General features: G+C 47.9%; 1 long non-coding RNA gene across 10 annotated transcripts in view; it reads right to left on the bottom strand.

The window, feature by feature from the left end:
• The window catches only part of LOC309604815, a 338,151-nt gene that overhangs the window by 277,453 nt on the left and 38,884 nt on the right, over window positions 1-21,814 (bottom strand). For 9 of the 10 annotated variants that reach the window (XR_014231069.1, XR_014231070.1, XR_014231071.1 and 6 more), the window contains exon 2: window positions 18,968-19,077. The exons of the other annotated variant lie outside the window; for it this stretch is intronic. This is a non-coding gene — a long non-coding RNA (uncharacterized lncRNA). The remainder of the gene's footprint in view (window positions 1-18,967; window positions 19,078-21,814) is intronic. 10 annotated transcript variants of the gene reach the window in all.

A 21,814-nucleotide genomic window follows, 5' to 3' on the forward strand; every position in this document is an offset into this window, starting at 1 on the left:
CCCCTGCTCACCGCAACTAGACAAACCCCGCGCACAGCAACGAAGACCCAACACAGCCATAAATAAATAAAATAAATAAATTTTAAAAAATAAATACACCATGAACTAAGGCTACAAAGGATGATGATTCAACCATTTCCAAAGACCGTAATAAAAATAGGAATCGATACAAAAAGACAGGTTTATATTAATCTCAAAGGTATAGAAACTGAAAACCCAAGCTACTTAATAATACTTGTATTAAATAGGAAATCATAGGGGAAATTACAAAATACTTAGAACTGAATGACAATAAAAACCCTACGTGTTAAAATTTGTAAGATTAAAGTGAGACCTAAGGAAAATTAATGGCTTTAACTATATTTACCAGAAAACAAAAAAGATGGAAAATATGAGCTAAGTATTTAACTCGGGAATTTAGAAAAAAGATTACAGAATAAACTCAAAGAAGAAAATAATAAAAGAAAAAAGGGGTAGAAATCAATTAAAATGCCTTCAGTTAAAATATCACCTTATTGCAACTCCTAATGAATTAACTGATCTAGCCATTGATCACCAATTGCTACTAAAATAAAAAAAAAGAGTCAACCAGACACTGTCACTATGTTCCTCTTGAAGGAAGAACATAACCTACTTATGAGATAGTCATGTAAAAAATGCATATATATGTAGATATCAGTATAGATAGACAGGTAAATATGACATAGATAGATTTAGATATAGATATAGGTATAGATATATAGATCAAATTTGATCAACCCTTTAGATCCAACTGCAGATTTGCAGGAAATTTCATGAAAGTTCAATCAACTCTAAATTCAATGAAAGTTCAATCAAAATTCTAGTAGATTTTCTTAGACAGTTGACAAATTGATTCCAAAATTAATATATGGAAAAATGAAGGCTCAAAGTCCACAAATAGCTAAATCAATTTTTTTAAAAGAGCAAAGCATGGTGACTTGCTATATCAGATATTAGGACATAATACAGAGCTATATAATTTTATAAAAGTTTGGTTCTAACTCAAGAACAGACATATAAATCCAATGGAGCAGAAGAGAAAATACCTATACATATAGGAACTTGATATATGATAAAGGTAACACCACAAATAAGTGGGAAAAGGATGATTTATTTAGTTGATGGTTTGCCATCATACCATACACAAAGGTGAATTCCAGGAAGATTAAAGATCTCAAATTGAAAGGTAAAATAATAGATCTAATAGAATAAAAACAAATGCAACTCTTTTTGTGATCTTTGTCAGGGATGAACCTCATAACCAAAACCCAAATAACAAAAACCATAAGGCAAAAATTGATGAACTTGACTATAAAAAACTTAAAGATTTATATTAATTGAAAGGATGCTATGTTTATTTCCTAGGGCTGCCATAACACAGTACCACAAACTGAGCAGCTCAAAACAGAAATTTATTGTGTCATCATTCTAGACAAAATAAGTCTGAAGGCAAGGTGTCAGCCAGTCCTTGTTCCCTCTGAAACCTATAGGGGAGAATCCTTCCTTGGTTCTTCTAGCTTCCAGTTTTTGCCAGCAATCCTTGGCATTCCTTGGTTCATAGGTGTATCACTCCAATCTCTGCCTTTATCACCATATGGCTATCTTCTCCCTGTGTGTCTCTGTCTTCGCATGGTATTTTCCTCTTCTTATAAGGACAGCAGTCATACTGGATTAGTGTCCACCCTAGAGACTTCATTTTAACTTGATTACAATCACAAAGACCCTATTTCCAAATAAGGTCACATTCACAGATACTAGGGGTAATGACTTCAACATGTCTTCTTGGGGAATACTATTCAACCCACTACAGTCTGCCCTATGCCCTCAACCCAAATTTACATCCTACCCACATGCAAAATACATTCACCCTATCTGAACATTCACAAAAGTCTTAACTCATTCCAGCAACAATTTTAAGTCTAAAATCCTATCTAAACATTATCAACTCACAAAGCCCCAAATCTCATCATCTAAATAAGGTATAGATGAGATCCTGAGTATGATCCTTTTGGGGACAAAATTCCTCTCCATCTGTGAACCTGTGAAACTAGAAAACAAGTAATCTGCTTCCAAAATACAATGATGGGACAGACATAGAATAGACATTCCCATTCCAAAAGGGAGGAATTTAAAGGAATAAAAAGGTCACCATTTTCAAGCAAGTCTGAATCCCAGAATGACAAATTCCTATGGATTTCAAGGCCTGAGAACAATCCTCTGTAGCTCGATGCTTTGTCCTCTGGGCCTGTAGTGATAGCCGCTGCCTCTCTGGCCTCTGTCTCTGTATCTGTGGATCTGCCCTCGGAGTCATTCATCTTTTTCTTCAAGGGAAGTACATGTTTGTAGTTGAGTAGCTCTATCACCTACTTTCCTGCCTATAGAATCCCAGAAGTCTGACAGCTTTCCTTTTCTTAACCAGCTTCTGTCCAAGCTGGCAGTGTTTTAACTGGCATAACATTCTCACAAACCTTGTGGGTCTCCTGTGTATGTCAAAGACATCTATGCCATTAGACAAATGTTCCCCACAGATACTTTCCTCATAACTCTGCCTGTTTCTGGCTTCTGCTGAGATTTGATTTGACCCATTGGTCACATACCTAAATCTCTTCAGCAAAATATTGTCCAGCCACACCTTTGGTGCTCTCTCCAGAGTGTGCTTTCTCAACAGTGAATTTTCTAATTTTGACAATCAGCATAAGCCAAGAAACTCCCAAACCATCAAGCTCTGGTTCCTTTATTTTTAACAATTTCTTCTTCAGTTGATCTCTTTCCTCTTGGAATTTGCTATAAGCAGTAAAGAGAATCCAGGCCACATCTTCTACACTTTGCTTGGACATCTCCTCAGCTAAATATCCAAGCTGAGTTCTGATTTTTACCCAACAACGGAACATAAATCAGCCAAATTTTTTATTTTATTTTTTAATAAGAATTGCCTTTTTTCCAGTTTCCAATAACATGTTCCTCATTTCCTCCTGAGGCCTCAACAGAAGAACCTCTAATGTTCATATTTCTAGCAGCATTCTGTTCATGATGATTATTGTATTCTCAAAGATGATAGAAGCTTTCTCAGCTGTGCTCCTCACTTCTATCTGAGCCCTCACTAGAATAGCCTTCAATAGTCATATTTCTGCCAACAATCTCTTCAGTTTAATATACGATTTTTTTTATAATGAGCCTCAAAATTCTTCCAGCCTCTGCCCATTACCTAATTCTAAAGCCACCTCCACATTTTTAGGCTTTTGTTACAGCAATACCTCACTACCCAGTACCAAAATCTGCACTAGTTTCCTAGGGTTGTCATAACATAGTTCCATAAACCAGGTGACTTAAAGCAACAGATGTTTATCCTCTCATAGTTCTGGAGACCAGAAGTCCGAAGTCAAAGTGTCAGCAGGACCATGCTCTCTCCGAAGGTTCTAGAAAAGAATCCTTTCTTGCCTCTTTCAGCTTCTGAGGGCCCCAGGCATTCCTTGGCTTATGGCAGCATAACTCCAATCTCTATCTCTGTCTTCACATGGCCTTCTTTACATGTCTTTCTGTGTCCTCTCCTCTTCTTATAAGGACACCAGTCATTAGATTTCATCTTGAGATCCTTAACTAGTTACATCTGCAAAGACCTTATTTCCAAATAAGGTCACATTCTGAGGTTCCTGGTGGACATGACTTCTTGGAAGACACAATTCAACCTACTACAGATGCTATGGACAAAATTAATAAACAAGTGACAACTGATAGAAAATATTTTGAAAGCCTAAAATCATTAAAGATTACTATCTCCAACATGCAAGAGAACTGTGAATCAACAAAATGGAAAGTCCTATAGAGAAAGAGGCAAAGGATATGAATAGGCAGAAACTCAAATGAATAAAATTTTTATAAAGAGCTATTCAGTCTCATTAATAATAGGAGAAATCCAAATTAATACAAGGAAACTCGGGGCTTCCCTGGTGGCGCAATGGTTGAGAATCTGCCTGCCAATGCAGGGGACACGGGTTCAGGCCCTGGTCTGGGAGGATCCCACATGCCGCGGAGCAACTAAGCATGTGTGCCACAACTACTGAGCCTGCGCGTCTGGAGCCTGTGCTCCGCAACAAGAGAGGCCGCGATAGTGAGAGGCCCGCGCACCGCGATGAAGAGTGGCCCCCGCTTGCCGCAACTAGAGGAAGCCATCGCACAGAAACGAAGACCCAACACGGCCAAAAATAAATAATAAATAAATAAATAAATAAGTAAGTAAATGGGGGAGAGGGAAACAAGGAAACTCTACTTTATGTCCATAATTTTGGGTAGAAAAATTAAGTTTGCTAATACCAAGTATTGGCAAGAATGTGGAGGAATGGGACCCTACATAATTTATATTGACTTTCCATCTTGCTCAGAGTAAAGTCCACAGAGCCCTGCATTTCCTGGTCCAACTACTTCTCCAGCCTCATCTCCAACCACCTTCTGCCCCCCTCTCTCTGCTGCAGCCCACCAGCCTCCATTCTGTTTAAAGTGTGCCAAGCACACTTTGACGCCAGGGTCTTGGCACTTGTTTCATGTGCCTGGAATACACTTACCCCATTCATGGCATGGTTCCTGATTTCCTTGAGGTTTCTGCTCAAATGTCACTTCTGGGGGGAGGCTTCCTTGACCACTCTGGTAACGGAGGACAGAGGCTCCCTCTTTGCTTGGTGTATTTCTCTCCATCACAGTTACAACTCTCTGACACACTTTATATTTTGCTTGTTTGTCTGTTTGTTGTCTATCTCCCTCTACTAGAATGTTCACTCTGCTTTGCTCACTGCTGCATCCCCTGAGCCTAGAACAGTGCCTGGCATAATATAGGTGCTCGATAAATGTGTTGAAAGAACAAGGAACTACTAATATTTATTAAGCGATTACTGGATATTGAATGCCTTCATTTAATCCTTACAACAACCATATTAGTCATTATTACTTCCATTTTACTGACTTGGAGACTGAGGCTTAGAGGGTTTAACCAATCTATGGGAGGTCACACAGACAGCAGATGATTGAGCTGGGACTTGAGCCCAGCCTGGTTGATTCCAAAACCCAGGCTCTTAAACACTTCATTATACTTCTGTCAATCACCCACAGGGTTCATAATTTTCACATGGTGGACATGAATGTTCATGGCTCAGTTCTCCTGCCGTAGGGAACACAGCTGTCATTCCTCTAGATCCAAAACCACATTACTGCCGAGGGCCCGCCTCCCCTGGGCTGCTCTCAGGCAATGACCAAGCACAACTGGTACTAGTGCTGCCCTCTTCTAATGGCAGCTTTGGCTGGGGACTCTCCATCAGCCTGGCCAATGCCTTTTTAGAGCTGTGCTAGGTCTCAGATTCTTCCTATCCAATCTTCCTTCCTTCCCCCTCTCTTTTCACAGAGTCACACTGCCTACTCCTGCTCCCTCCCCTTTGTCTTTCACAGGGTTTTTGCCAGTGAATCTCTTGCACCCCAGAGCCCATCTTGGCATCTGCTCTTTGGAGGTCCTGATCTAATATAAGCATACTACCTACTATAGCTGGACATACATACCCCCCATGACCCGGCAATTCCCTTCCCATATATATACTCAAAAGAAATGCATACATACTGTCACCAAAAGACATGCACAATAATGTTCACAGCAGCTCTATTCATAATAGCTCAAAACTGGAAACTACCCAAATGCCTATCAACAGTCAAATGGGTAAATAAATCATGGTATATTCACACAATAGGACATTATACAGCAAGGAGAATGGATAATCTACGATTACTCACCACATGGATGGATCTCACAAACAGAATATTGAGTAAAGGAAGCCAATGCAAAAGAGTACAGACTGTGAGATTCCATTTATATAAAGTACAAAACCAAGCAAAACTAATGCATGGTGTTAGAAATCAGGACAGTGCTTACCTCTGGGGGCTGGGGGTGAAGACTAGAAAGAGGAGTAACAGGGATTTCTGGGGTGCTGGGGATGTTTTGCTTCTTGATCTGGATAGTAGTTAAGTGGCTTGATTCATTTTTTGGAAATTCCGCACTTACAATATGTGCATTTTTTCCTATGTACATTATACTGCAATTTTAAAATATTAATGAAAAATAGAAGATCAGGTCAATGTTGAACAACACTCACCAGAACGACAAAATCACAAGCCAACTGATAAGCTCTAACCCTGTCCCCTGTTCCTGTCAGGGTTCCACCATCCTCACGGTCACTTCAAGACTCGAATATGTCCCTTTCTTTACCCCTTGATGGCCAGTCTGCCACCAAGTCCTGCTGGTCATTTCTTCACAATATCTCTCGGTTTTGACCTGTTTTTTGTGTGTTCCTGCTGTCACTGCTTCAGCAGAAGCTGGCTTCTAACTAGCCTCCCAGCCAGGTCAGGGACTAGGGAGGCCAGCAAGGCACCCAGGGGGCTAAAATTTAAGGAGGCATCATTCTCAGGGTGCTGCAAGCATGGAGTTGACAGCAGAAAGTGATGTTTCTTTAAATTCTGCACCCAGGCACCTAGCTTGCCTCACACTAGTCCCTGCTCTGTCATGCTGGATTAATCTTGTTTTCATCACGTCCCTCCCCTGCCGAAAGATTTACCATTGTCCCATCTGCCTACTAAATTAAGGATGATCCTGGATAGGTCATACCATCTCCTTTAGCCTCAGTTTCTTTATACATACAGTGAGGAGCCTGGACTTAGAGATGGCATATAGATTTCCTTTTTGAGTATAGCAAATCTAATTGGCTATAACAGCTATCTGGAGCATTGGGTTAAGAAAGATTCTGAGGACAAGTACAGATTCACTTGGAGAAAGGTACTGTGATCAAGTCCTGATATTTGGCACGAGCGAGAAAGAGTACAGCCTTGAAACACATATCAGGCGTTTGCCTTAAGTGACTAAGAACAAATTCTTTATCCTGGCATTCTAGACACTCCATAATCTAGTCTCATCATACAGTGGTCCTGTTTCCTAGAGAATCAAGTGGAAAATGTTCAGCCTAATTTCAAAATACAGTAAGGTGAAGTGCCCTGGGACAGCTGCACCGTGCTGAGTTGCAGCGTGGTTACCTGTGGTTGTAACATCACTCTCAGGTCCACTTGGGCAGAGCTCCCATTGGTCAATCCTTGGGTTCCCACTGGGCTCATCTCCATTTCCAGAACCTAATTCCAAAATACTGTTCTGAACTCCCTCTGGAGAGCTGATTTATGTCCTGGTTAAGAGAAAAGGAACCCAAAATATTGTGCCCATTTGTTTGAGCCATGGATGGTTAAACAGGGTCATGTCTCACCTGCCGACCAGCCTGGTCCTCTCGGCTCCTCTGGTACCTGCTGGATTTGACAGCTCAGCCCAGAAGACAAAGCCCAGCCGATGAGCCCAGAGAAATGCCAACACAGGGCCTCTTAGAGGTGCCCCCAGGGACTTGCTCATGGGGCTTTCTGAATCCCGGGTGCACACACACACAGACACACACACACAGACACACAAACACACACAGCCCAAAGTGCATGATTCATTGAATGGGGAAATCTCCCCAGTCCTTATTTTTCTTTTTTTCCCTCTTTCCCAACATCTTTCCACCCAAAATGGAGATGGCTGGGCTCTGCCTGAGCTGGCACATCCAGGACTCTCTGGTCAGAGAGAACCCAGCCCCCCTCCAACCCCTCATCTCCTCTGGGTGGACACCTACATGCAGCTACCCAGAAGGCAGGTACATGTACACACATGTAATACAGCAAGATTTGTGCTCTGCTTAGGCCGAATACCAGGCAAATGCAAAACAATAGTGGTTAGGGCTTCCCTGGTGGCGCAGTGGTTGAGAATCTGCCTGCCAATGCAGGGGACACGGGTTCGAGCCCTGGTCTGGGAAGATCCCACATGCCGCGGAGCAACTAGGCCCGTGAGCCACAACTACTGAGCCTGCGCGTCTGGAGCCTGTGCTCCGCAACAAGAGAGGCCGCGATAATGAGAGCCCCGCGCACCGCGATGAAGAGTGGCCCCCGCTTGCCGCAACTAGAGGAAGCCCTTGCACAGAAACGAAGACCCAACACAGCCAAAAATAAATAAATAAATTTAAAAAAAATAAAAATAAAGGAATTCCTTTAAAAAAAAAAAAAAGTAAAATAAATATCCTTTAAAAAAAAAAAAAAGACAGTAGTGGTTAATGCTCCACAGTGATGTATGGATGGCTTCTCAGAGGAGGTGACTGAGGTGGGTCTTACAGGATAAGTAATAGTTGGCCTAGAAGAGCAGAAAGGGAAGGGAAGGCTTGTGTCAAGGATGTAAGTAGGAATGAACTCAACATATTATCCAGCAGCTGTGGGAGCTCAAAACCCCAGGACAGGACCTGTGTGTCTCCAGCCCAGGACCTCATTTCACCTGCTTGGGGGTCTCGGGGACATTCCTAACATCCCTATCGAGGATGGACCCATTAAGTACAGCACAGTGGGTGAAACAGTAGGGAGATAACATTCTAGAGATCGGAGGTCCCAGAAGAGAATGAGTGGGGCACCTCTGCATCCCTTTCCCCTGGCAATGCCCAGCAAGTGGTCCTGTCCTGTTTCCTGCTGAGCTCATCACTGCCCATCCATTCATGGGCCGGCTCCTGTCTGCTCATTGACTGAGCCCAGGGGATGGATGTGTGATGGAGTAAGCAATGGGGAAGAAGGGTGATCCCCTCCTGAGGTCATGAGACTGGTGGGTGGCGGCCCATCGCCATCCCAATGAGTGAATCAACCTGATTCTCAGGAAGGGATTTCAGTGAAGTCATCTGGAAGGAGAAGAACTCGGATACTGTGTGGCAGCAATGTGTGAGCACAGAGGGCAAGAGGGGCAGCAGGGAGGGATGAGGGAGGGGGAGAGGCAGAAAGTTCCCTTCCCACCGTCCAAGAGCTCTTATCCACCGACTCCCCATTCCCAAGACACAACTACAGGCACCCTTCAAAGCCCTCCTCCTCCATCGAGCCTTCCCTGAGTGCCCCAGCCAGAAGGGCCAGAAGCACAACCAAGGTTGAGAACCACTCCCTCTAGACAGTTGTCTTAGGAAGCAGGACCCTGCAGTGAAATTAACAAGGGCTCAGGAGGCTCAATCTGGGTTTTATTTCCAATTCCGCCTCAACTAGATGGGTGACCTTGGGCAGCGTACTCGTCCTTAACAAGGACAATTTTCTCATCTGCCAGTTGAGAAGTGACCATAATACGTACATCTCTCAATATTGAGAGGATTACATAAGATATTTGTAAAGCCCCAGAACTTAGTAGATGCTTGATAAATGTATTTCTCTTGTAACATGCTTCATTTTCAAGCACACACCTCATCTAGACTGCAAGCTCCAGGAGGGAAGTTCTGTAACACACACACACACACACACACACACACACACACACACACACACACACACACAGTGCCAGCACAATGCCTGGCACATGGACAGCTCAATATATGCCTTTCAGAAATAACAACTTATAGAGCAAGAGGGAGAGAAAGGAAGCAAGGAGGCAGAACCTTGAGAAGAGAGCTTTACTCCCCCCAAGACTGGGCAGGAAGCTGAGTCCCACCCTTCTCGTCTAGTTGTCAAGTGCCTGTGTTCATTATCTTAACAGTTATTCGTGATCAAACGATTTGGTGTTAATGTGGATCTAATGTATAAATCCATACGGGTCCCACAGTCATTTAGTATTAATTAAACAAGGCCATTTTAAGGCTGGGATTCCACTGGGTTTACTGCGCTTAGCGTTTAATGGCAGGAACCACTTGGCCACTCCGCTTTCTCTCTGCTCTTGCCTCGTGCCTTTTACCTCCAGAGGTCAGAGCTGGAGCAGAGTCACGGCTGCCCTGGGATGGACAGCGGTGCACAGGAGGACCCTGGCTGGGGTGCAGATAGATGATTGACAGGTGGGGAGTTCACTAGAGGCCCAGCCTTGCCCTTGAGAAGCTGACATTTCATTAAGAAGAAATAAGGGCTGCATTGGCAGAGCACTAGCCTGGGTGGGAGTCTGCAGAACGGGGTTTTAGCCCTGCTCTACTGCTGCTGACTGGCTGTGCAACCTCGTATAAGACACTCCCTCTCTGTTCTTCATCGGTTAATTAAGGAGTCTGGACAAGCCAAGTCCATTCCCTCTATCTGGAATGCATCTCCTTCAGTTTCCCCTGGCTGCTTCATTCCATCTTTCAGGTCTCAGCTCACATCAGCTCGTCCAGGAAGTCTCCTAACCACTTACTCCCCACCACCCCATCATTCTGGAGCATATTCTCTCTGCTTTATTTTCTTCATGGGACCTGTCACTATCTAAATTATCTCGGCATTTGTACTCATTTGTTTGCCTGTATATTATCTCTGTCTCCTCCCACTACAAACTCCACAAACCAAGGACTTCATCTGTCTTATTCAACACTGTAACACCAATTCCCGGATCAGTACCTATTCTGTACATGGCACATGTATCTGGCACATGGCAGGGGCTCAACCACTGAATGAATCACTAGGTGATCACTAAAACCCCTTCAAGATGGGCATTCAATGGCCCTTGACATCTGGGCCCAGAAAGCACGGGCAGAATTGGGTGCAGACAGAGCTGGGTTAGCCAGGAAGACTGGTGGGGGAAGGATGATTGGGACAAGTCCTAAGGGATGGAGCAAAGCCAGCCTGGAGGGGAGGAAAAGATGGGTGCTGCCTTGAGCAGAAGTCAGACATGAGCCACAATGGTGGAGAGCTCCGAGTCTCAGCAGCTGCTACCCCTTTGGGCTTCCAGCCAAGACCATTTGGTGAAACTATATTAATAATCACAATACAAGAATCCCTTGTGGACAGGGACAGTTTCCCTTCCAAGGAACCACCATGCATATCACTTCACGTTATTCTCTTGTTATCCCCTTGATACAGGGGATGGGGAAATATCTTCTGTCATTTATAACACTTATAAAATTAATAACGCCAAAATTATCCATTTGTATAGTACTTTCCGGTTTCCAGAACACACTTTCCTATACAAGAAGGCTAGTACATTCCCCATTTTGCAGAGGAGAAGACTCAGGGAGATGAAGTGACTTGTCCAAAGTCACTCATGGAATAGGTAGCCTGAAAAACTCAAACACAAAACTCAAAAATTGTCTACAACCCAGTAGCCTGCTTTCCAGATGAGGAAACTGAGGCAGAGGGTACCTGGTGAGATTATGACAGTCCCCTCCACATATACCCAGGGGGACTAAACTACTTGCAGGGCCAGGGTGAGGCCTGATGAGAATAGGGGGAAGGGAACAATCTCCCTTTCAGACTGCAGCATGGAGATGGAGATTAGCCCAAATGAAATATTTCATTATTCTAGTTCAGGGAGACAGCATCAGAGAACCATGGTATTACAGACTCCTAGAATTTTTAAGCTGAAAAGGATGATGGAGATATCTCCTATCTCTTTATACTAAGATTATATATAGGGCTCAGTTCCCAGTTCTAAGCTCTTTGACTTATCATCATAATTTCTGAAATGAAATGCAAGATGCCATGCACAAAGTAGGCCCAATGAATATCTGATGCAGGGTCAAGCACTGAAAGCAGACAAGTAAGGCAGATCAAGGGTAACAAGTCAAACTGTGGTCGCCACTCGGCCGCAGTGTTGGGGTCCAATAGGGAGTGGTGAGGACTGTGGCAAGTTGGAGAATATAAACCTGTGTGAGGGGGGTATTACTGCAGCCAATTGTTGCCATGGAGGCATGCAGGCTCAGTGTTATACCAATTCTTAAAATTTCTGAAGAAACGCCAGAGATGAAGATCTCTATTAGAAAGTCTAGAATTTTAAATGCTGGCATGTAAATGTAAAGCACTGTGTGAGCCAAGCAAAGTATGTCTAACAGCAAGTTTCCAACCATTGACACTTGTAGTTAAGTGGATAACTCAACTCTGTTCAACCCCTTCATTGTGCAGAGGGGGCAACTCCAAGAGTTAAGCTATGGTCCTGAGATCACAAGCCATTAGGGGCAAAGCCTAATTGCTCCAGATTTCTAATCCAATTCTTAAACTGTGGACCCAGGGATCAGGCATCTGAGAATCCAGTAGGTTTGGAGACACATCACTACATGGTTTGATGTCCTACATCCACACATTCCATCCAGTCCAGACCCTGGCCCAGAAGTCAGGGTCCATCCTCCCGCCTGACCTGGAAGGCCTCACCCACAGAAGATGGGCAACGGATGGAGGTAGCACCTCCTGATCTCCTTCCATCCAACACCTTGGGAGGTCCCCCCACCCTCTTCACAATGCACCATCCTCAGGCCACTTAGAATGCAGCACCGTGGCACAAGCCAGCTGTCACTTAGGCACTTACAGGCATAACCGTGGAAAAACCAAAGCACTGTTATTACACTTAATAACCAGTTTACACATCATCAACTCATTGGAGTCTGAGAGGCGCTGTTAGGGTGTCAGCTCCCTCAGCCTAACAGGTCAGCACTAGAGGGGGGCACAGATGGGGCTGGGCACCAGCCTCCAGGAGTTACTCTGTCCCCTTCCTGCCTCACGCAGAGGACACTCACCCAAGGCCAGCCTGAGGCTCATTCCTGCCCTCTCCCCCCACCCGACAGTGCTCAGGAGCTTAGCAGCTATACCAATGGCATCCAGGGTTTGGAGCAGGGCCAGAACCCCAGAGAAGGGGGGTCTGGGCCCTGACTGGTATCTGAACAGGAAGAAGCAAACTGGCTTGGCAGACTGGGGTCCAGGGGTCTGGAGGAAGAGTGTCCAGGACTAGGACCCCTGCAGTGGTATCCTGGCTCTGCTGTGTGACCTCAAGTAAGTTACTCCATCTTTCTGAGCCCCCGTTGCCCCATTTGTATAAGGTGGTGCCTCAAAGCTTTCTTATAAGGGTTCATTGAAATGTATGCATAGTGCCCAGGATGGCTTCCACACCCAATACACGGCAGGTATCGCCGAGCTCTTGTTGAGCAGAAAGATGCAGAGGCTGGGGGTCCTGAGCCGGGGAACAAGGACAAGCACAGGGATTAACAGGAAATACGACCACTAGGAAATGTTTCTGAATTGGCGTAACACACTGAGGGAAGGTCTTTTAGAGCTGCGATTAAAATAGTCAGCAATGATAAAACCTAACATTATTCTTATTGTCCCCCTTTTATTTTTTATTTTTTATTTTTTATTTTTTAAGAGATTAGAAGTGGTCCCTGATCAGATTCAGGGCCAGTTGCTTCTCGGAATGTTTGGTGATATTCTTTTTAAAGTTTAATTTTTATTTATTTATTTATTTATGGCTGTGTTGGGTCTTCGTTTCTGTGTGAGGGCTTTCTCTAGTTGTGGCAAGTGGGGGCCACTCTTCATCGCGGTGCGCAGGCCTCTCATTATCATGGCCTCTCTTGTTGCGGAGCACAGGCTCCAGACGCGCAGGCTCAGTAATTGTGGCTCACGGGCCTAGTTGCTCCGTGGCATGTGGGATCTCCCCAGACCAGGGCTCGAACCCGTGTCCCCTGCATTGGCAGGCAGATTCTCAACCACTGCGCCACCAGGGAAGCCCTGTCCCCCTTTTAGAGTGAAAGTTCAGAGAGGTTGATTTACTTACCCAAGGTAATCCAGCAAGCAAGTGGTAGAACTGGGCTTGGAGGCCAGGCAGTGAGACTGCAACTGAGATTTTAGCCATCCTTGCCGTCCTCCCTCTCCCCTCCCCTCCCAGTCCTGATATCTACAAGGGAAGACCTGCCGTGATGTGGGGCTGGGGGAGGGAGAGGATTGCAGGTGGGCCAGGCTACAGTTATCCAGGGTCTTGAGGTCCTACCCCTAGACTGTTCTGCACTGGAACAGCAAATGACCCCAGAGGTGTGGGGAGCAGTTCCAGGATGGAGGCCAGGGCAGAGGCCTCCAGAACGCAATGATCCTCCTGTCACTCTGGGTCAAGGCCACATGAGCCACACCTTCCATGAGGCCCAGTCAAAGCGGTGGTCCCCACCGAAAGCCTTGGAGGGCGCGCGCACGCGCACACACACACAAACACACCCCCGCTGGACGGGCCTCTCCGGCCGCCCCGCTACAGCGCTGGCCTGAGGCAGTGCAGTGCTGCCATCTTTCGGCCCCACGCGGCATTGCAGCCCCACCCGCCCTCGGCGGTGAGCCCAGCCCGAGCAGCTGCCCCCAGGGGCACCGGCCGCCAGCCTGTCCTGCAGAGTCTGTGCCTGCAGTCGGGGGGTCCTCCTCCGTGAGCCCTGGAAGGACGGCTTCTCAGCATCAGCCATGACCCAAGACTCCAAACCAGCCCAGGCAGCCACAACGGGGCCCTCTGCCCGTGGAGAAAAACAGTGTGCTCAGGCCCCAAGCGGTCCAGGGCTCCCTGAGGTTGCCTCCTGCCCCGCCCCATGCCTGGGCTTGCGCTGGGACCTGGGACCGCAGAGCAGGGAAAGGAAGGGGGTGAGTGTGAGAGAGAGCAGCTCCAGAGACCTGGGGGGAGATTCACTGCCAGCTTCTGTGAGATTCCCAGAGAGCCAGGAGCCCTTATCCCTAGAGGAGGGATTGTGGGTAATCAGTGTGTATGTTTTTGTTAGTTTGCCTTTTTGTTTTGTTGTGTTTCTTATTTTTTCTTTTTTTCTTTATGCTTAATTGGAATTTTACATTTTTCTGCAGTGACCAAGTAAGCTTCAAGAAATAACGTGATATGTTTATAAACTTACCTGAAAGTAAATCTGCTTTTAAGTAAAGACACAATAATTTTAGAGCAAAAAGCGACCTTTTTCCAAACCCCTTTCTTTCACAGACAAGGAAAATGAGGTCCAAGATAGGTGACTTGCCCAAGGTCACACCACTAGTCAGTGGAGAGACGGACTGGAACTTCCCTCTCAGGACAGGATCTTTCTTCTTTGAGAGTGGGCTGGGCCTTCCCTGACCCTCCAGCCAGGGTATGATCCCCTATCAGTCCCACAGCACCCATTTTTCTGTTTACTGTCTGTCCCTCTCATGTAAGCTTTGTGGAGGCAAGAACCTCACTTGCATTGTTCACTAAGGTATTCCCAGTGTCCATGTTGAGTGAGTGAATGGAGTTAATCAGGGAAGGCTTCCAGGAGGAGGTGATTATACATCCATTTTTGAAAAGGCAATGGTCGTAGATCAATAGAAGACAGGAAGCATGCCAGGAGGTGGAGGATAGCCTAGAGCTGGCACACAGTAACTATGTATTCCCAAATACTTGTGGGGGAGGGGGAAACGGTGGAATGGCATGGATTGTCCTCCCACACATATAGGTGAGCTAGGATGGTTTTGCTCATCCTGGGAATCTGGGACAGAAGCTAGAAAGAGCTCCTCTCTGGCACCAGGAAGGACTCACTAAGAACCAAAGCCTCAGGGCAGCCTAGCTGGGTCTGTTGGGATCTGGCTGGGCCTGGTTGACTGTACTGGATGGGGTCTGACCAGGTCTGGGTGGGTGGGCTGGCTGAGCCTGGCTGAGCTGGCAGCTTCCTCCTTGCTCCCATATTTAGGAGCGCCGAGCACCGTCATCTCAGTCTAATCTCCCAGGGCTCTAGTTTAGAGACATATAGGGGGGAAAGTCCAGAAACGCTGAGGCTAAGGGGAAAATGTGAGGGGGTCCAAATTTATGCAATGTCTTGTTTTTAGGGCCCTTCACAATAGCACTATTAGTTTAGGAACATAGATGCATTAAGATATAATGATCAAGTTGAAATATAGAGGCCATTTACTGTGTACAGATATGAAAGTCAGAGAAAAATGGAAAATTTTCAGCAGAAGGAAATGGACACTTCCTAAAGGAAAAAAATTATTCTCTTAATATTTCTGGAAAAGTCCCTCAAAAGGTTCTTGGGAAAAGCTTTATTGCCCCTAGAATGTTACATAACACCTATGTGACGAGGAGGCAGGAGGCTCCACGCAAGTCCCTCCTCAGGAGACACACACGTACTGGGCACCTGCTGTGTGCCCGGCTCGGTGCCAGGCTCGTCCTGTGCACAGCCTGGTGTGACTAAACGGCGACACCTGTAGATCACAGGCACATGCAGCAAACCTCAGCCAAGGGACAGCATCAGCCGCACACAGGGGAGGCAGGGCCTGTCAGCCTCAGCCTCTGCTTAGGCCAGGTGAGGGGCGTAGGTGCACTGGTCTGGCCTGGGGCCTGGCATGAATGCCCGTGCTGCTGTGCACGCCCCTCTGCACCTGGGCCTGCTTTGGGCTTCTGACTTTACACCTCCTCCTGCAAAGCCTTTAACACCAAAACCTAAAGAGACGGGGTGCTGGTTAAGGGCCCCTCCAGGGATGGGAGCAGGGATAACTCTTTATTGTTTCTGATTCAAAACCGAACTCAGAAGAGAGCGCAAAGGCCAAATGATAGAGAGAGACTCAGAGAAAGATACCCAGAGGGGGATGGAAAGTGAGAGACAGGGAGAAAAAGAAAGATGGAGAAATAAAGAAGTAGGGAAAAAAGGAGAGAGACAAAGAGACAGAAACGGGGAGAGAAGCTTACAAAGCAGGAGAGAAAGGGAAGCTTACAGGGCAGGGGAAAGGAAGGCAAGCGAAGGAGACAAAGGGATGAACCAACAGTGAAAGGACCAGGGAGGCGGGAGGCACAATCTCTCCAGGCGGCCCCAACCCTCTTCCACCCTCCCCGCAGGCACAGCTAAGAAACGGGGAGGCGGGAAGAGGAAGCAGAGCCCAGTGAAGTCGCTGGGTAACCTTGGAGACGAGAGCCAGGCAGCCGGGCGTAGGGAGGGGCGCAGCGAGAAGGAGGGAGGGCGGCTCCGCAGAAGACCCGCAACAGGTCCGGCCGCCGGAGGGGGGTGGGGGCGGGGCATAGAGGCCGAGGCGTGAGACTTGGATGAGCTGGGGGAGGGGGGAACAAAAGATTCCAGAAACAAACCTAACGAGGACTGAGGAGTCAATAAAGAGAGAGATTTTACTGAGAACCAATTTAGGGAAGAAAGTGCAAGGAGTTCGGGAGCTGTGATAACAGGAAGGGGGCTGGGGCGGGGAACCGGGTGGAGATGAGGCCAGCAGGAGCCAGCCCAGATGACTGCGCTGGAGCACGGAGAGGCCAGGACATCGGGGCTGCGCAGAGGAGAGCAGGCAGAAAACAGTCACAGCTGACTGGCCAGGAGGGGCTCCGATTTCTGACCCTTTCCCTGAGACTCACTGGGGGCATCCCTGCAGCATCCACCCCCAGCTGGGGATGCAGGGTCTCTGAATCCCAGATGGTTGGCTGGGGGACCATTCCACTCACTGTGTCCTAAATTCTTGCTGAGCTCCCACTATGTACCAGGTGTGTGCGGGGGCACTCTGGGGACACAGGGACCATTAGACAAACATATGCCCTCAAGCCACTCATACACTAATAGGCAGGGTGGAGAGCTCTCTTGGATCAGTTAATGCCAGCTTGGGGCACATCAGAGAAAGCCTCCCCCTGGTTGTTACTGAGCCAGACTTCGAAGGCTGGGAAGGGCAGAGATGGAGGAGAAGGGCTTGTCAGGTGGAGGAGAGGCAAGAGGCCCAGCAGGAGGCAGAAAAGGAGAGCCTGATTTGAATCCACAGCTGCTGACTAGCTGTGTGTTCTTCAGCAAGTAACCTAACTTCTCTGAACCTCTCTTTCCCCATCTTGCAGAATTGTTTAAGGATTATGGACAATATCTGTATAGAGCCTGACACGTAGTAGGTGCTCTATAAATGTCAGCCATTAGGGACTTCCCTGGTGGCGCAGTGGTTAAGAATCCGCCTGCCAATGCAGGGGACACAGGTTCGATCCCTGGTCCGGGAAGATCCCACATGCCGTGGAGCAACTAAGCCTGTGTACCACAACTACTGAGCCTGCGCTCTAGAGTCCGCAAGCCACAACTACTGAGCCCGCGTGCCACAACTACTGAAGCCCGCATGCCTAGAGCCCATGCTCTGCAACAAGAGAAGCCACCGCAATGAGAAGCCTTTGCACTGCAACGAAGAGTAGCCCCCGCTCACAGCAACTAGAGAAAGCCCGCACATAGCAATGAGGACCCAACGCAGCCAAAAATAAATAATAAATTGATTTAAAAAAAAAATGTGGCAGAAGTGACAGTGTGACTTCTGATACTAGGCCATAAAGAACACTTCAGCTTCCTCCTTGCTCTCTCTTGGATCACTCACTCTGGCAGCAGCCATACTGTGAAGACACTCAAGCAGTCCTACGGAGAGGCCCACACAGCAAGGAACCGAGGCATGTGAGTGTGCCATCTTGGAAGTGGCTTCTCTGGCCACAGTCAGGCCTTCAGATGATGCAGCCCTGGCTCGAATGCCAATCTTGGCTGCAGCCTCATGAGAGACCTGGAACCAAAACCACCCTGCTAAGCCATTCCCGAGTTCCTAACCCACAGAAAGGGTGTGAGATAATAAACCTGTATTTTAAGATCCTGAAGTGTATGATAATGTGTTACAAGGCAATGGGTAGCTAATACAGGGGCTTGCAGTCGGGTCTAGAGCCACACCCCCAGCAATGGCCCCTGGGGACCTGTGTTGTAAACACAGTGCCCACAGCAGGGAAGGTGAGGAGAAGATGCAGAGGCACCGAGGCAGGACGTCAACAAGTACTGCAGCAGACAGAGTTCTGAATGACGCCCACAGCAGGCCTGGATATGGAGGGCATGGGCGGGGTCTGGGTTGTTCAGAATTCCCAGGAAAAGCAGGTCCCCATCATCCCCAGCTCTTCCCACATTGACACAGCTGTGTAGCTTGCCTAGGCTAGCGGGCAGGCCAGGGTAGAAGTGAGAACAAAATGACATTTGCCTCACCTGGCCTTAAACCTCAGTCTACCACTTACTACCTGGGTTATCTCGCACAAGTGACCTTGATTCTGCCTCCGTTTCTCATCTGTAAAATGATGATGATAAGCCTGGCTTCCTCGGCTATTATTCTCATGGCACGGCAAAGAGTCTCATTACAGGAGAATCAAATGAGAAATAAATATACAACATCAAGTTCAAAGTTGAAGTCTTGGAATACTCACCCCTTGAAGCCAGGAGAGCAGGTCTGGCTGGGGATTTCCCATCTTTTATTTACCTTCTGACTCCCAAGTTGCCCATTTCCTTTAGGGCCTGAAATAATTTGCAGGGGGAACTTAAAAGGAAAGGTTTAAAAAAAAAAAAAGAGGACACTGGTCATTCCTGTCCCATAACATTTCTAAGTAGTTGAGGGCTTGTTTACAGAGCAAATCTTGGCCTTGACCACATTCATTCTCATCACAACCCTGGGTTACTCACTAGCCACCTTTGCTCTGCTAACCTCTCTAAGCCTCAGTCTCCTCCTCTGTGAAATGGGGGTAATAACAGCATCAGATCCACAGTGTTGATACGAGAGTTAAATGAAATCACAGTGGAACAGGCCTGGTGAGTCCTCCTCAAATGTGCGGGATGATTGAGACAATGGCACCTGTGATACCAAATAAGGCCATGTTCTTGTAGCACAGAATTTAAACAGCTCAGGGAGCCCGATTTCATTTACAGAGGAAGGTCCATTCTTCTGAGGCCTTCTCCTCAAGTAACAATTGTTGGGAACCCCAAGAAATTCTGACATGGGGTGATAATCTGTCCTCCTCCTGTACACCTACGGCCCCCCATCCATCCAGCATTCATTCATCTCTGTAACCATGAGTATACCTCCCACCACAGTGCCTGCACACAGTAGGATAAGGACATGTCAGATGGATGTGTGGGCAGTTAGATGGATGAACAGGTGGATGGATGGATGGATGAAAAATGGATGAATAGATGAGTGGATGAATGAGTAGGTGGATGGATGGATGGACGAAAAGATAGATGTAAGGATGATTTGAGGGTGTCCTTCACTCTAGGCCTCATGCCAGACCTCACCCTAGTCCCTTCTTGGGGCTCAGTGTGGGCAGAGAGAATTCCTCTCCTGCAGGGAGAGAGAAAAGACAGAGGAACATCAAGCATCCCACAATTTGTTCTCAATCTTAATTAAACACATTTTTGATGAGTTCATCAACTTTACCTAATTAGTCTGTCCTAGAGCCATCTCTGCCTTAGGGTGTGTTGAAGGCATCTGGGCTTCTCCCTCAGAAGGGAGGGAGGACTCTAGTTAGATCTAGAAGCCTGTGCTCTTCACGGTCCAGGGGGCCCAGCAGCCTGAGGGGAAAGCCCAGGCAGCAAGGCGGGAGACTTCCACCATGTCCTCAATCTCCATGAAGTCTTAGGATTCTCTGGGGTGAAGGGAGGGAGAGAGGAAGGGGAGCAAAGACTCCTCACCGGATGCCCCCCGCCCAGAGATGCCCAGAAGTCATCCAGAGAAGAGATGGGGCTGGCTAGTGGCCTTTGGTGTCATGGAAAGAACCCGAACTTGAGTTGGAGGTCTTGGCCTGAAGACTCAACCATACATGTCCCGGCTGTGGGCAAGTCATAGGACCTCTTGGAGCCTCATTTTGGGGAGGAAGTTGGATTGGATGATCTCGTAAGATCCCTCCCATCTCTCAAGACTCATGAGTCCAGAAGACAGACTTCAAGGTCATTCAGGAGCTCATGATCTGGACACCAGGATGCAGTCAGGAAAGTTCCACCCCCTGGCTGGCCGCCTGGGGGCCTCGATGACTCAGCCTTCTAAGTCCCTTCTCCAGATCTGTGCCTGGTGTTGGGAAGGACACCCTAGCAGAGCCTGAGCCTCAGACCAGTGGGGAGGGGGAGGGGGTGGGGGTAGCCAAGGAGGCTGTGACAGTGACTGGAGCCTCTGAGCATGCCACAGACCCTGTTTTCTCTGCAGAGGTGGCTGCCCTAGAGGGAGCAGGTACCCTCCTAGCCCCAAACCTTCTGGGAGATGGACAGCCAGGCTACCGCCTAGTGCCAACGAGGAGCTCCTGCTCACATCCTCCCCCACCAAGTCCTCAAGAGCCAGGCAGAAGCTCCAGCCACAGGGAGGGAGGGCTGAGCTGCCAATCTACCCCAGTCACCACCTTGAACTCTGAGCCCCATTCTCCCTGCTGTGAGCGCCACCTGGCCAGCCCAGACAGCCCCGGCAGGGACGTGGAGCCCGGCCAAGTCCCCAGCACGGATAGCGACTCATGGTGCTCCAGCTCTACCAGGCCAGACTCCACCGATCAGGGGGTGAATCTCTCTGAACCTCGGCCTCAACAGCTCCAAAACAGAGCCAGGGAGGTGGGAGGGGCAACACAAATGGCCAGTCCTCACCTTCCGCCAAGCTCAGGAAAGGACGAGAGGAGGCCAGCATCACCCAGGTACTTTCTGGGAAGCATGGAGATAGTATCTGTTAGGATACTTTGCCTCCTTCTGGGCTCCAACCCAGCCTTCCCACCCTGTGGCCACGAGCACCCCTTGCCGGCCCCAGTCACAGCTCCCAAAGCCTGGTCATCACACAGAGAAAGGGCTGAGCTCAGGGAGGAGCAATGGCTTTCCCAAGCAGCCACAGTGGGGAGCAGGGAGCTCTGCAGGGCCAACCTGGGGTGTGGCCCTCAGGCAGAGGGGCCGAGGTGCAGGCTGCAGGGCCTAGTATCAGACTCGCCTTGGGTTTTGCTGATCCACGTGGGAGGGTCCCTAGGCAGACAAGAGACGGTGGCTTGAGCTGTGTCTGGCTGGGAGACTGGCTCCACCTGTCCTCGTGTCCCTGCCACAAACCTGCCACGTGATCTTCCCCAAGTGAACTAGCCCCTCTGTGTCTAAGATTCCTCATCTGTAAAACGGGCATAATTTCTGCCCCACATTCCCCTCCGCTCGGGGCTTCCTGGGAGATAAACACTCTGTGTCAGTCAGAGACTGCCAGAGCTGCAAACAAGCCAGGGGAACACCCGCCCCTCCTGGTTTTGCAGTTGTAGAAGAGGCTCAGATAA

This window comes from Balaenoptera borealis (assembly GCF_965194805.1).
Source record: "Balaenoptera borealis genome assembly, chromosome: 11".
NCBI lineage: Eukaryota > Metazoa > Chordata > Mammalia > Artiodactyla > Balaenopteridae > Balaenoptera > Balaenoptera borealis.